At 43.0% G+C, this 14,717-nt stretch overlaps 2 long non-coding RNA genes across 2 annotated transcripts; both read left to right on the top strand.

The window, feature by feature from the left end:
- The first annotated feature begins 1,494 nt into the window (after positions 1-1,494).
- On the top strand, positions 1,495-4,226 carry LOC146760101 (uncharacterized). The gene is made up of 3 exons (XR_014947992.1): positions 1,495-1,610; positions 3,098-3,154; positions 4,135-4,226. It is a non-coding gene; the product is annotated as an uncharacterized LOC146760101 (long non-coding RNA).
- A 2,891-nt stretch (positions 4,227-7,117) lies between these two features.
- On the top strand, positions 7,118-14,526 carry LOC107316645 (uncharacterized). The gene is made up of 3 exons (XR_004308045.2): positions 7,118-7,216; positions 7,956-8,073; positions 14,441-14,526. It is a non-coding gene; the product is annotated as an uncharacterized LOC107316645 (long non-coding RNA).
- The last annotated feature ends 191 nt before the right edge of the window (positions 14,527-14,717 follow it).

The following is a 14,717-nucleotide window of genomic DNA, read 5'->3' as shown; positions in this document are numbered from 1 at the left end:
AGGAAACACAGCGTGCTGATTTAGGCACACACTCCATTTGTGACCTTGAGGAATCATTTGAATTTTCTGGGTTTTCTCCATTTGCAGGAATTTGCTGTGACCACACGGTTACTCATCAAGAGCCAGCACCGGCTGGGAAGCAAACAAACCCCAGTGTGCTGTGCATTTCTTTATGCTTTAGCAAATCTTCAGTGGTAGCAAACACCTCGTGTGCCGTTTGGTTTGAAGAGGTATTTGCTCGTGTTGATTTGCTTTCAGCAGTACTCAGCATCCTGTGGGCTCCTGCCCTGCTTTCTTAGATCTTAGAATGTGCTGACTAAATGAAACAACTGACTACGTGCAGTTAGGGACAGGTGGCCCAGCAATTTGTGGCAGATACTGAAAAAACATGAAAGAAATGCAAGGCTTTATCACCACATCCCACTTGAAAAAGATTTAGAATTACAGCAATTGGTGTGTTACAATTCAAGACTATAATATATGAGTCTTTTGTGCATTAATAGGATTTCAAGGATGCTAATATCCATTTGATTGCACTGTTTCTTCCCAGGACTGTGTGGTTTCTGGGGCTCCGCACACTGGATAAGCACCCCCAGGTATTTCAAGGTATCTTTTCTGTGTTTGGAGCCCATTCACTTGCTCTGTTCCATCTGAAAGATGCTGTCTGACCCTTTTCCTTTCACTTGCCCTGCTCATGTTTTTAATGAATCCGAGACTGCGGACAGCAGTTCTGATTTCTGTATTTCAGCAAGAATCTCCTCTGATTTCTGCAAGGTTGCACTCAACTGCCTGCACAGGAACCCAAACTCTGCTGTCAATGCCTTTGCTGAGCTCACGGGAGGGTAATTGGAGACCAGAATCAATCTGCACCCCAGCTGCACGTTGCTGGCTGCTGGGGGGAATAAGGGGTGCGTGCACTGGGCTGACATCAGGGGCACAACAGGTGAGCAGGGCACGTACCTGTGTCATATATTGGTCTGTCTTCAGTGACCAGAAAGTAGGATGGAGACTGAAAAGGTAAACGGAGCAAAGGATAGGACAAAGTATATTCCATATTGCAGCTTCAAATTATTATTAAATGCCTACTGCAGGTTGGATGTGACCCAGCCTGACACAGGCTGGACAGGGTGACTCACACAGTTCCCTTCATGTCATTATCTGAATCTCTCTGTCTTCCAACGATGAACAAAAGGTAAATTACACAAAGCAAGAAGGGGATTCCAGTTATAATTAGGCTAAATTTAATGTGCTCTTCATGTATGTTAATGCTTTGTGCACAGCTATGTGTGCAGCTTAATGGGTAGATGGAAAGCAGGAAAAATGTGAAGACAGGAAGTTTGTAGCACAGCTGTGTTGCACCAAATGGAAAACATTTAAAGATGGGGAATTGCATCTTTCTTTCACCCATGTCTCCCTCCCAGTTCTACCAGCCAACTTTCTGCTAACTCGCCCTCCGCTTCTAGTTATTCACTCACCCTTTTATCCTTTCCATAGGAAAAGAAAGCAAGCAGGCAAGACTGAAAAACAGATAACTAACTGGCAGTGTTTGGGGAGATGCCCATCATATCCTATCCTGTTCTATCCTATCCCAGAAAGCAACAACAACCTCGGTAAGGTTCAACTTTTCTGTTTTTTTAGCAGCTTTTTCACTCTCACAAATGCATGAGATTTAAACCACCACCATTACTTTTTTCCTGACCAGTAAAGGCACAGATAGGTGCACAGGGACAGGAGGGACACACAGATGACAGATCTGCATGGAGCACTGTTAGTACGCCAGACCTTATTACAGAGCTGTGGGAGGCCTTGTACTCTGAGTCCCAGCTCTATGGGGACCTCCATATTTAAAACAAGATGAAAAAAATGTGATTTGAAAAACCCCTCATGAGCAGCCTTCAAAGGCACAGACAGGTTCTGACTGGATTAACATTTATTGACTGTTTAAGCCTGCCTTTTTGCTTCAGGACAGAGATACACGAGTTTAATTGCGGAGGCTGTTCTGCCAACTGATCACCAGAGTGGCAACCAAAGCTTTACTAATCGGTCCTTCATTAAAGAAAAGTCTCTATTACAAAACAAATTAAGCATGCTCTGATCCTAACCTACAGGTCCAATGGCATTACAGCAAAGTTTAAGCTGTTAGAGCACTGAAAAACTTATTAAGGTTTAGCGCTGAGATAGCACTTTTGTATTGATTTTACAATACACAGGTATTATGATTTATGGAGTGTTGGTGTCACTCTAACAAGCTGAAGGACACACAATATCATCTCCAACATCATTAAAATTCAGAAGCCTCTAGAACTAACTCATCAACCACCGTGCATTGTCACACACTATAGAGCCATTTGCCACTTGGAAAATGCCCGGAGCTTTCCAGACGGTCGTCTTCCTGAATCATTTAATTAAAAGGATACCAAAATAAAGAACGAAAAGGAAAGAAGGAAGAGAGAGAGAAGCCAAATTCCACGTACATTTATAGAAATTAGGGAAGTGCAAAGGTTTCATTTGTCTAACAGAGTGCTGCTATCAGTTACTATCACCTACAACAAAAATGAGTTCTCTGCCTTCTTCTCTTGCTGGAATACCGAAGGCCCGAAAAGCAGGAGGTCTCCTAGAAATAGCAGGTCCGTTCAAACTGCAACTAAAAGGCTGCTACACGATAAGCAAAAGCCGTGCATTATGTTAGCTCGTTCTGTAGCACGAAACTTCTATTTTATTGAAGTTCGGCTGCACACTCTGCCTCAGCCCACAGCTGTCCCTTCCTCCCTCCCAGGCGCCCGTTCTCCCTCCTTTTCCCCAGCAGAAGAGCAAACCCGAGCTCCCAGCACCGCGGTCCGACAAAGGCTAAAGCGGAACGGACGCGGATTCGGCCGCCTCCCTGCGCCCCGGCCCGGCCCCGGCTGCGCCCCGGAGCGAGCGGTTCCGCGTTACGCCGGCGCCCCCTGTCGGCAGCCGGCGGCATGGCAGGGAGCGGGCGGCTGTCCCGGAGCGGGGGGGGGGGGCGTCCAAGAGGAGAGGTAGGCTGCAGTGAAAGCCGCTTGGATGCTCCTTAACGAATGTTTATTTATGTACTCATTAATTCCTTTATTTCTAGGTGCGTGCCTGTAATTCCGGTAGGGCAGCTGCCATTTCTTACATTGGTTCGTGAGAGGTAATGTATGGTTGCTCTGTTTCTTATATGAATGCAATCAAAGATAGAAATGTGCAGTGTACATGCAGCTCCCCTTCCACTCTGCGGGAGTGCCCCGTGTGTAAGGGCTGCCAGGCAGGTGTTGGGTCACTACAGTTATCAGTGAGCTCCAAATGGGCCCAGGGCACAGCTTTACACACACAGCACCCTGGTTTGGTGTAGATGTATTCCTTTTCCCCCAGAATTTGGAAATACCGAAACATTTTTTTTTAAAATTTTTAAACACTCTTGAAAATGTCACTTGAAGATATGAAATGCCCTTAAATTATGTTTCTAAATAAAGTTAGAATGTAGTTTATGGGTTACTTTTATCCTAAATGAAACTGGGAGCTCCTCCTTCTTACACTGAAGTGTACTCTCGAGGAGAGCTGTCTCCTGGCCCCAGCTTGCAGAGCAGAAGCACACTCAGAGTAAACAGGGTCAGAATAACACCTGGAAATCCCTGAATGAAAACTGCCACAGAAGTACAAGCTGGCCCTCTGTCTGCTGAGAGTTGTGTGCTCCTGTTGTCTGGATGGCTTGCAGACCTACTGAACATCCTGCAAGACTCCGTCAGCCCTGCGAAGTGCTGCTTTGCTGTGCACGGCAGAGTAAGATCTAAAAGTATGAATTATCTCAAGCTGTATAAAATGATTATAGCGTATATATCAAAAAGATGAAGTATTTTCCAAATCGGTGCAAATAGACATCAGTCAATGGCTTGTTAAAGGAGCTGAAGTTGTTTATAATTTGTTCCTTATATTTTTAATAGTGCCTTATTTATAAGAAAGGAGGAAAGGGCTTTGATTCCCAGAATTGCCAAAAATGCATGAACGCAAAATCCAATCAGTCCTAGAATTAAAATTAGGAGACAAGACCAGCATGAAAGCAATTCCACTGTAAGTGGCGTTCAGATGTTATTGATAGAAAACCTAACGCAATGCATTCTGCTCTGTCACCAGCTCCCAGCCCAAAGCAATTTGCCGAGTATCAAACCACCTCAGCACTGGCACCGGGGAGCCCCGCCGGGCCTGGAAATCCCACTTGTCTGTAAGTGCACAACGTACACAGCAAATCTCCATAAAGTACAGTGCCACAGTTGAATACAAACACTCCTCAGGTCCTGCTGTGACTTGGCACACCCCACTGGACAGCTGGAAACTGAGAGGAAAGGAGCTGCTGCCAATAACACGGTGCAGGGGATTTCGGTGCAATGTTTCCTAGAAGCCGGCGGTGACTGGCGTTATTATTTTGCTGGAGGATATTGGCGTGATGTTTTGGATGTATACAAGGATCTGTGTTTGCCCTTGTTGTAGATGAGATCTGGTATACGGTAAAGTAGGGTGCCTTTCTGGGATGATCTGTGAGCCTGGGCTGAGAATAAAACCCTGAGCAAAACAAATGGAATTCATCCCAACCTTATGCATGGCCTCCTGTAATTCGGGAAGTTAGATATTGCCCTAAGTGACGTTTTGTGACGTGTATCAAAAAGATCTATCTTGCTAAGGGCCGCAATTGTGTATCTCACACCTCTGCAGCTGTGGTTTACTGTAGATAGATTGCATACAGTAACTCTTTCATTTTCCTTGAAGCCATTCGCAATGAAGTGCTACTGGTGATCATTAAAACAAGATTGCGCTTTTTATGTAGCTTGAATACATAAATGGTACTTATCTGCATTCTGGGGTAAAGAATGCTTGAAAGACAATGCGTGGATATAAGTGGAATGGCTAAATTAGGGCTTGGCACGCTCTGTCATAATTAGCCTAATGTGATATAATTTTTAATGTAAAGAAGGTACGTTTTCCAACCCTGCCTAAAAGCCCAGCGCTCTCTATGTGCTGCAGTAAATTAATGCAATAAAAACAGGTACGCTTATCCCGTAAAGAAGCTTATTAAGCAGGCTGCTGGTGCTGCAAAACTCCCCATCCGGCAAACAATACTTTTTTTGTTAGAATAACGACACACGGTTTATTCTTTTATACCACGCAGCACTTGGGGATCTCATCCATTTACCAAAATAATACCAAATTAGTAGCGCAAATATTGAAATCAGACCTTTCAGACTAACCAGTGGCCTAATTTTCTCTTCAATCTGCTCTTAATCTCAATTCATCAATAACGCTGCCTTATTATGGGACTTTGACAGCGAGCTAGGGCTTTTGATAAATTATACATCTCAAGCCAGATTTAAAATTTGAAGCTCAAGTGCTAATTATCTGTACAGGCCTAGTTAATAACGAGATTTCTTGTTAAGTATCTGATCACAGCATGGGCATCATTTGTCAAGAACCTCAAGTCTACCTTGGAGACTAGCTCTTCGAATTCTCCCTTGCCTACCATATGTAAAATTGGGATCTTTGTTTCTATAATAACCTTTTATTAGGAAGCTGACATAATGATTAAGTTCGCTGTAGACACATACAATGAGTTAGACAATTACCCTTGCTGCTTTAAACTACTCAGGCTCCTAGCAAGACAAAATAATTAATATTGAATTTTAATTTGATGTGTTCCACATTTAAACCCCAATTTGCAAAGTACACCTGGAAGGCTGCCGCTGGTTCCTTGCAGTTTGTGCTGATGAAATAAAGGCTCCTGCCGCTCGGATGTAAAAGCACAGAAGGCATGATGCACCACAATCACTTCTCAGTGGAGCAAAGAATTTTCTAGCATTAATGGGAAAGGTAATTACCTAGGTCTAACTTTATAGCCTTTTCTCTAATGAAACTATAATCTCCCAGGCCTACGCGGTTTAAGCATTTACATGATTTTAACGATTTCGCTGCCATAACTGTTGTCACACATGGCAATTCAAGAACTCGGCACCTCAAAACAAAGATGCTAGTTATATTTCTATATTTTTATTATTGAAATGAAACTGGACTGTGCGAAGTGACAGAGCTATAATAAAACAGTCCTGTGCTGCATCGCTGAAGTAGGAGGGGACCGTATCTGTCTGTGGGAGGAAAGGTGATCAGGAGCTTTTCCCACTGTACCTGTGAGCCACACTGTGAGTTTTAATTTCTCCAAGTGTTGTCAGTGGGGCAAAACATGCAAAATATGCTCGGTCACTCAAAGGGCAGGAAAAGCCCCATTGTAGCAAGGGTGTTTTCAGCCCCTGATGGAAACACAAGTGGTTTTCCAGCATCACCCCTAGTGTGTCCGGGCCCCCATGCTCCTGCACAGCAGCACCACCATTCTGATGGTAAAACCCACACCACAGCTGGCACAGCCTTGTGTGTGCAGAAGAGTCTGAGCATGGAATATCTGTGAATGGACCTGCAGGGCTGGGCAGCCCCACAGTCAGCAGGGTGTAACCGGAGCATGGTTCCAGAGCACTGCCGGGGTGACTGCCAGGGCTGGGCTGGGATTCCCACCCAGCTCACGTCATCTGCTATTCTCAGCAGTATTTCCTCTGTATTTCACTACTAGGCTCTGTTTTTGTCAGATGATGGTTTGGGGGCATTTTGCACCATCAATAAATCTGCATTCTCATTGACATCAGGGGCTGGGATTCCATTGGGCGTGCTGCTTGGATCAGACCTGGTAGGGATGGATGCCTGACCTCAGCCTTGGCTGACGTCTGTACTTGAGCACCTCACTTCCCTAAATGAACTGAAGTCATCACTGCTGCAGTTTCCAGGATAATCTATCTTGATGTTCATCATTACAATACAGCTGTATTTGCCAATACACTAACCACAAGCAGAGATTGGATCCACATCAAAACACAAATTTCCCATGAAGTCAGGTGTGCTAATGCCTAATGCAGAAACCTTCTAATTGTTATCAGCTGTAAGAGACATGAAATAAGAATTTTAAACAGAAAAATCAGAAGCCACTTTCCTAATAGAGGGGTGAAGCTCAGTGCCTGTTTAAAGTGTGAAAAGGCAGCCAGAATTTCCACTCAGTGGAAAACTCAGACATTTTATTCTTTACCAGACTTCTTCTGGAGAAGAGGAAGCTTGAAGGAAACCTTGTTGCTCTCTACAGCTCCCTGAAAATTGTTCTGGCAAGGTGGTGATCAGCCTCTTCTCTCAGGTAACAGTGATTAGATGAGAAGGAATGGCCTGAAGTTGTGCCAGGGGAGGCTCAGCTTGGACATTAGGAAAAATTTCTTCTCAGAATGAGTGGCAAGGTATTGGAGCAGGTGGCCCAGGCAGGTGATGAAGTCACCATCCCTGGAGGTGTCCAAGAAGAGGGTAGATGTGGCGTTTGGGAATGTGGGTTAGTGGGCACGGTGGCCATGGGTTGATGGTTGGATTTGATGATCTTAGCAGTCTTTTCTAACCTTCATGATTCAATGGCTCTATGAAATATCACCTAAGTGTGTGGTGACTAAACAGGTTTCTACTTTCACCCTTGTAAGTACTGTTTCCCTCTATATGTTTGTTGTATCAATATAACAAACATCAGACAAGACCCTTGTATGAAACTATCGATCCATTTAGCCTGAGGAGGAAAAAATCACTGGCTAACTTTGCTCCAAACCAAGAAGCAAATGAGCTGTTAAGCTGGGGAGGGGTATAGATGCATTTGTGGGGTGTGATTTGTGTGGGTTTTTCAGCCCTTGGTATAAAGGAAGAAGTTAAAACACCTTCCCCAAGTCATCCTGATAGGAACTCTGCAGAACAAAAGGAGATAATGTGCTGTATAACGAGTGAGGATGAGAGGTAAAACTTATTTTAAAATAACCTTAAACTTATCAGCATCCATAGATCAGCATTTACCATCATATTTAAACTCAGAAAGATAATTTCCTAAATTTTGAAATTCACAGGTTCTCTCTGAAGAAACAGTCCTTTTTGCAACACTTTCTTGATGACTTTGTCAGCAGTGTTCCAGCTGCTTTCACTTTGCATCAGCAACAGCATGGACAGATCAACAAGTGCTGTGGGGTGAGTAAGGCTGTCAGCTGCTTATGGTGTTGGTGGTGGTTGGTGGCACCAGCCCATTGAGGAACGTCATTTATCTTTTTCAACTAATGGACAGCAAAACTTGGAGGGTTCTGATCAGCAGCACAGTCTAGTTGGAGGCTAGTGGTTCTTGCCAGGGGTCAGTACTGGATTAGGGTCAGTATTATTTAACATATTAGTTGGTGACCTGGATGAAAGTGCAGAGTGCACACTCAGCAAGTTTGCTGATGGCACAAAGCTGGGAGGAGTGACTGCCACACCAGAGGGCTCTTCTGTGATTGAGAGACCTGGACAGGTTTGGAGCTGGGTGGGAGTAACCTTGTGAAGTTCAAAAGACAAAAGCAGGGTCTGCACATCTTTATTTTGAAGTTTGCTTCACAGAGCACAGTACAACTCCATTCTTCTACTGCATGTTGAGCATTACTTTTCATGCAAGCTCATGGAGTATGTGTCTCTGGCAAGAGAGGCAGCTGAATGACTTTCACGTGGTGCAAGACTGAAAATTACCAACACCTGTAATTCAAACAAGCTATGGACTCCTTCATTTTTGCCCACTAATTTGCTCGCACCAGAAAGCTTGCACAAGCTGTACTGATCACCAGAAGGCAGGTCTTGTAAACAGGTATTTGTGCTTCCAGCTTCTGAACTGTGCTGCGTAATTTAAGGGGAAATGCCTGTGAGTCTCCTCTTTTAGCACCGTGAAGGAATACATCTCTTGTATCTAGTCATAGAGATATCTGCACTGGGAAAATCAAATACCTCATCAGTTTTATCATTAGGAGGTATTTTACATTGCAGGGCTGCTGGTATTTTTTCTTCATCTCAAAGCACAGAAGTACAGTAATGGAGAAATGTTAGGAAAGATGCAGTAAGAAGGTGCATTATTAAGATGGTAAGCAATGACTAGTATCTACCTTAGCTACTCTACTATAGCCCTGCACCGGAGACTGCCTAATTAGCCTCCACCACTCACCCCAGGGAAGGGAAGCTCTGAGATCTGCTGCTCTCCTGCTCCTCCTCTTCAGGATGGCAACTAAAATCAGCCAGAGCAGCTGGGTCCTTCAGAGCCGGGGCAGAGCAAGCTTTTTCTACTACTTATTCTTGGTTTATAAATAATATATTGCATAATTTCCTCCCTATTCTCTAAAACATCTCAATTACCTTTGAGAACAAATGTGTTAGGTAGTAGATTACCACCTTTTGAAGATGATTTGGAAACCTCTTGAGTCTGTCTGAGAAATATGAAAACTTAGTAGATTTGAGAGTGCATTTTCATAGGTTTTATAGAAAGAAAGAAAGAAAGATTATATATATATTCTATTAAAAGTAGAATTCAAATTGGGTTGTTCAGCACAGGAAATTTCTAAGAAAAAACATTTGCTAGTTTTAGAATGAGCTGCTTTTCAGGGTTTCCATCACAATTAAAAATTTCTTCTGAAATTCAGACTCAATCTGTTGGCATGAATAAATGATGCACAACTCCAATGTAAGATGTTAATGTACAGCAACACAGAGATAAAGCCTGTTTTAACCATATGAAAAAAAAATATAGTAGATTTTCAAAAGCATGAATCAATATATAAAATTCACAAATGCTTACTAATGCACACAGGCAACACAAATCAAGGATCCCTATTTTTCCTCAGACATGCATTGGGTTTTTCAGACATAATATTACCGTGCAATAAAAAAAGCCCAAATCACTTATCAAAAACACTGTCAATGAAAAAACAGGATTGCCACTTTGCTGGTGGTCTTAGCAGATAAAGCAAAATTGCTACAATATATCATCCTTAAAAGAAAGACAATACCAAAGGGGAAGCTGCCAGAAGGTGCCATTTTCAGATGTCAAGATAAGGGATGGACGTCTGAATTAATGCAAGACTTGTTGCATGTTGTCTGTAACAGGCAACCTGGTGCCCTGCTAAAGCAGACAGCAGTGCTTCTGCTTGGATGACTTTCTAGGGTGTATAACTGGGGAAACTTAAAAGGAACTTAAGAAAACAAATACCAGTCTTCACAGTATTCCTGGAGGCAACTGCTTTGGTGTCTTGATGGTGCTGTAAGCAGTTCCTTAGGAGCTATGAGGCAAAATAGTGTAGAGGTTGGATTATAGAACAGAGAGCGGAAAAAAACATTAGCCCTAAGAAGCCACCTCTGGCCTTCCTAGGATGAGGTAGTCTGGGAAGAAACTACTGATGTCTTTGTGGTGAAAAGGCTGTGCAAGGGTCATAATTCAGAAACCAAAAGTGGGAATGTTGATGCTATTACGCAGGAGAACACAGTCAGTGGGAACTATAAAATTAATGACAAAATTAACAGTGATGCTAAGAACTGCAGTGATCATAGTGAAGTGTTTCATGTGTAAAACAAGTGTTGCCATATTCCTGTCAGGGCACTAAGTTGCAGTTCTGTGTCACATGTGATCCAGTGTCCAGATTGCAGGGAGTGACTGCAGAGCTGCCTGAGTTCTTGAGAGCAAGGAAATGACCTCTGGGGAAGCTGTGGTGCAGATTTAGGTTCACCTGGGCTCCACATAGCAGAACTTGGACCTGTCTGTGGCTTGCACTTGGGTTTGCTGGACTTAACCAAGATTTTGTTAAACCTGAGCTGTGTTTAGGGGTAGACCTACACCAATTATGGACAAGAAAGTGGATGGGAATGAATAAGGCTGATTTCCATAGCTAAATATGCTTGGTTCATTGTCTAAGAAATTAAAATTGGTATTCTTCTAGTTGATAACATTTCAAAGAAGTCACTCTCCAATGCACAAAATAACCTCCTTGAACATGTCATTTCTAAATGGAAGAATGAGTCTATCCCTCTTGGTTTTCAAAGTCTCTAGCTCATTATGTTTTCTACTTGTGCTTCCTCTCTCTGCCAGAGCTGTATTTCTTGCGCACAGACCTGCTGCCAGCAGCTTGTCTTGCACCATCACACGGAATTTCTCCAAGTTCTCTGTGCACTGGCACTACTAAAAAAACTACAGCATTTGGATCAGAGTTGTTTGCCAACAGGATGCCTTGGTATTTTTGTGCAGGATTCAGAGCTACTTGTGCACCCTTGGCCAAGTCACCAGGGCACTGCAGAGTCCCCAGACTCCTCAGATATTGGGAGTGGAGTTGGGAACACTGAAAGCAGAATTAAACGTCAGTCATAGTGCCTTACCCATGCCATGACCAGCTTCTGCAGGCTTGGGGTGGTTGTGAGTAAGGAGCACTGTAGTGCTAAATGTATTTAACTGCTAAATCTTCCACTGAATATTCAGTGGTCATGTACAAAGCCCAAGCAGTACCTGAGTTACATTTCCCCTGACTTACATTCTTCACAGCTGAAAGCAGGTGAGCTGACTTGCTAACTGGTGCAGTAATTAATCTTCAAGAGGGTAGAAGATACAGCACTAAATTGGAGCTCAGGTTACAGGGAGGAAATCAAACGAACAAGTTCAGTGTCTCTAATATCATACCATTTACTCCACAAGCTGTCTTGGTACGTCAAGAGATTTAATTAATTCTGAGATCCCCCCAATCGGTTGCAGAAAAAAAGACAAAACACAGTGTATGGCAAAAGAGCCCTAATCAGAGTGACCTGCTACGTGGTACCAGAATTATCGGTGCACCTTACGTGTGCAGTGTCAATGATAGACTGTCTGTGTACCAGGCTGTGAGGGAGCGCAGGGTTGAACCACGAGCTCCTGTGCTCAGAAGGCCACTGGGAAGAACATGAGGAGGGCTTAACTGATCAATTTGTCAAGGAAAAAATTTCACCGTAGCACTTAAATACAAAAAAAGAGTTTCTCACAAGAACAAGGCTCCTCCAGCACACGCAGCTGGCTTTTTCAAAGAGGTCTCTGTGCTGCCCACCCCTTCCAACATCTCTCAGGGACAGGCCCCACAGCTCAGGGCTGGAGGACGAGCAGGGGCTTCTGCATTTCCAAAGATGCTGTGTTCAGAGAGAAATCACCACATGCTGTAGAGTCTATGTGGGGCAGGCCTTGTTTAATTCTCTCTTACTGCGTAGCAGCTGGGCTCCCTGTCCCAACTAATTTAGGTAGGAAGCTTGTTTTTATTCCATTAACTTGTGGTATGGATGTCACAACTCTAGCTGATAGCAGTGACCACTGCCAGGAAGTCATCAAGGCTTTTGTGCCTGCAAATTCACAGCAGTCCTTATTATGCCTGCAGACTACATGGCAACGGACCTGCACAATTTATTCTAGAGCAGGAGGCACTTAAAGCTCCTCTATGTTAAAAAGGGAAAAGCAGAAAAAAGCAGATCCCACCTCATCTGTTCTGGCAATGGCCATTGCTGGAGAAGGACAAATTCAGAGCCTGGTGCAGGGCTTTCTGCTGGGCTGCTGGCCCACCAGGGTCCCCCATCTCCAGTGCATGAGTAAGCAGGACCCTATGTGGTAAAACATACTGGGACTGTTTTTTCATGAAGATGGCAAGATCATGATCTAAATTTTCACTGATCTTTTGATTTCAGAGCTGCTGTGGTAGCTCAGAGTATGTCCACGTTTCTACACGATGTTGGTTGCCTAAGGACCATACAGAACATTGTTTTTTCTTCAGAAGTTGTTAAGTTCAATCCTCTGAAGAAGCTGTTGACTACCATTAGTAGTAGGTTCATTTGTTCTCTGCTGGACACTGTCAGCCAGCAGGGGTTTAGGCTGTTCTGCAGCTCCCAGCTCAATTATTTCTGAGGGCTCTTTGTTTAATATAATGGGGTCAAATTCAGACTGTAGGTGGCTGATGATTTTTGGTCCAATTTAGAATAACCTGTCTGTGAGCCCACCTTGAATGCAGTTAATCTCTTTTGTGAAAGAAAGTGAAAACTCTGCAAAATATTTGGTGTCTCAATCCAATATTTAGTTTTTATAATGTGAGCTGACTAGCAATTTTTCTGCTCAGAGTGGCTCTGATTATATCTTTATGCAGCTGTGATTATAAACTATTTTAATTCCTATATTGTAATGTACTGCCATGGAAAGTCTTTCCACTGAAAGACTGGATGCAGAAATGAAAATAGATTTAAAACTCCAATATCTACCATCACCTATTCTATGAAACTAAAGTTCACAACAAACTGAATGATTCTGGTCACAGTTAGGAGAGCGATTTGGTCTTTAGGAGGCATTCAGTGGCTTGGCAGCGTATAGGCATTGTAGATTACCAGTTGGCTTTTTATATCCTGCATTAAATTGCCACCTTGGCTGACTCTCAGCCATTGAGCTGGGCTGTGAGCTTTCGTGCTGCAGCTCAGCCTTGACATTTCTGTCTGAAGAACACAAGGACTTCTAGGTGGCCATGGCAGTGTAGCACTTACCCCGGGGACCGTATAGAAACCTCTGCAGAATAAACTGCTTCATTCATTTCCATTTTTTTATGGGGTGGCTGAAACAAAAGTCCTCAATCTCACTCTGTCTAAACAGAGTTGTGGTGACAGGACTGCTTTTCTTCTGCTGGATTAATACCATAATCCCAACTGTAAGACTGTGCAGAGAGATCCAGGGAACACTTGAATATTTCGTGAATATTCACTCAGGAAAATAGATGAAATGTCTGGAGAAGGTCAGTGTTGGTGATACAGTATGTGGGATGCACCCCATATGCTGATACAAACCTTAGGTTTTCTACAGCAGTAAAATCTGAGTTCAGAGACAGCTTATGGAAGATCTCATGGACAGAACTTGTGGCAGGCTGCAGTTTCCAAAGGAGGAGAAGGAAGGATGCACAGTTTTCTGCAAAGTTTTCTGTAGCAACTTTTACTCTTTTTCAGTGTTTTTCTCTCTATTTCAGTCAGAGTAGTAGAGAAACATTGTACCGCAAAGATATCTCTGTTTAATCTGAAACTTATCATTCCATGCTTTGTATTGTACCTGTTTTGACCCACCCACATTTGTTTCTTGGATGCATTGGATGCACGTGTAGATCTGTGTGCACTTGCATGATACCACAAGAGACTCACTGGCTATTTGTTGTGATGCCTGAGAAAGTGCTGGATATTCTGCTTAAATTAAACCTATCTGGATTTACGTCCCCATAAACAGAAAGGCTTAACTGTAATGATTATGTCAGAATCTGTGCAATTTAGGAATGCTCTTCAGATACAAACAAACAAAAATTGTTACCAGAGTAAAGGAGGAAGTCATTTAACAGAAAAAGTCAGTCAAAATGTAAAGTAAGATAATTGCAGAATTCTAAATATGATTAAATTTGTGATAAAGGCCCAACTAATGATTCTGTGATTGGTGAAAAAGAACAGGAGCTATCTCCACTTTATTTCTCTTTGTAGACATAGACATGAGTGTTGATTTTTGCTTACAAGATAAACTTTTGTTCTGCAGAAATGGATGCAGCTTGCAGCCAGGGAAGGAGGTAAGTGGGGAAAACACAAAGCTTGCGATTCAAAAGGAAATATAAAAGCAGTATTTTATCTTTGAAAGTTACCACATGGTGAGTAAACAAGATGCCAAAACAAACTATAGTTCTGGGTTGGTTTCTGTTCAGTTCTTTCTCAAGAAAACCGAATAAGAAGTTGAAATGGGGTGTGTTACCAGTTATCAGAAGGCAGCATGCTTGGAAAAACACTCAAGAAATCATTAGGTGACTCTATATTTGATA

This window comes from Coturnix japonica, chromosome 7, assembly GCF_054131305.1.
Source record: "Coturnix japonica strain WE chromosome 7, WE-NBRP24, whole genome shotgun sequence".
Taxonomy (NCBI): domain Eukaryota; kingdom Metazoa; phylum Chordata; class Aves; order Galliformes; family Phasianidae; genus Coturnix; species Coturnix japonica.
Note: the sequence above shows the minus strand (reverse complement) of the source record. Positions and strands in the feature narration are given on the sequence as shown.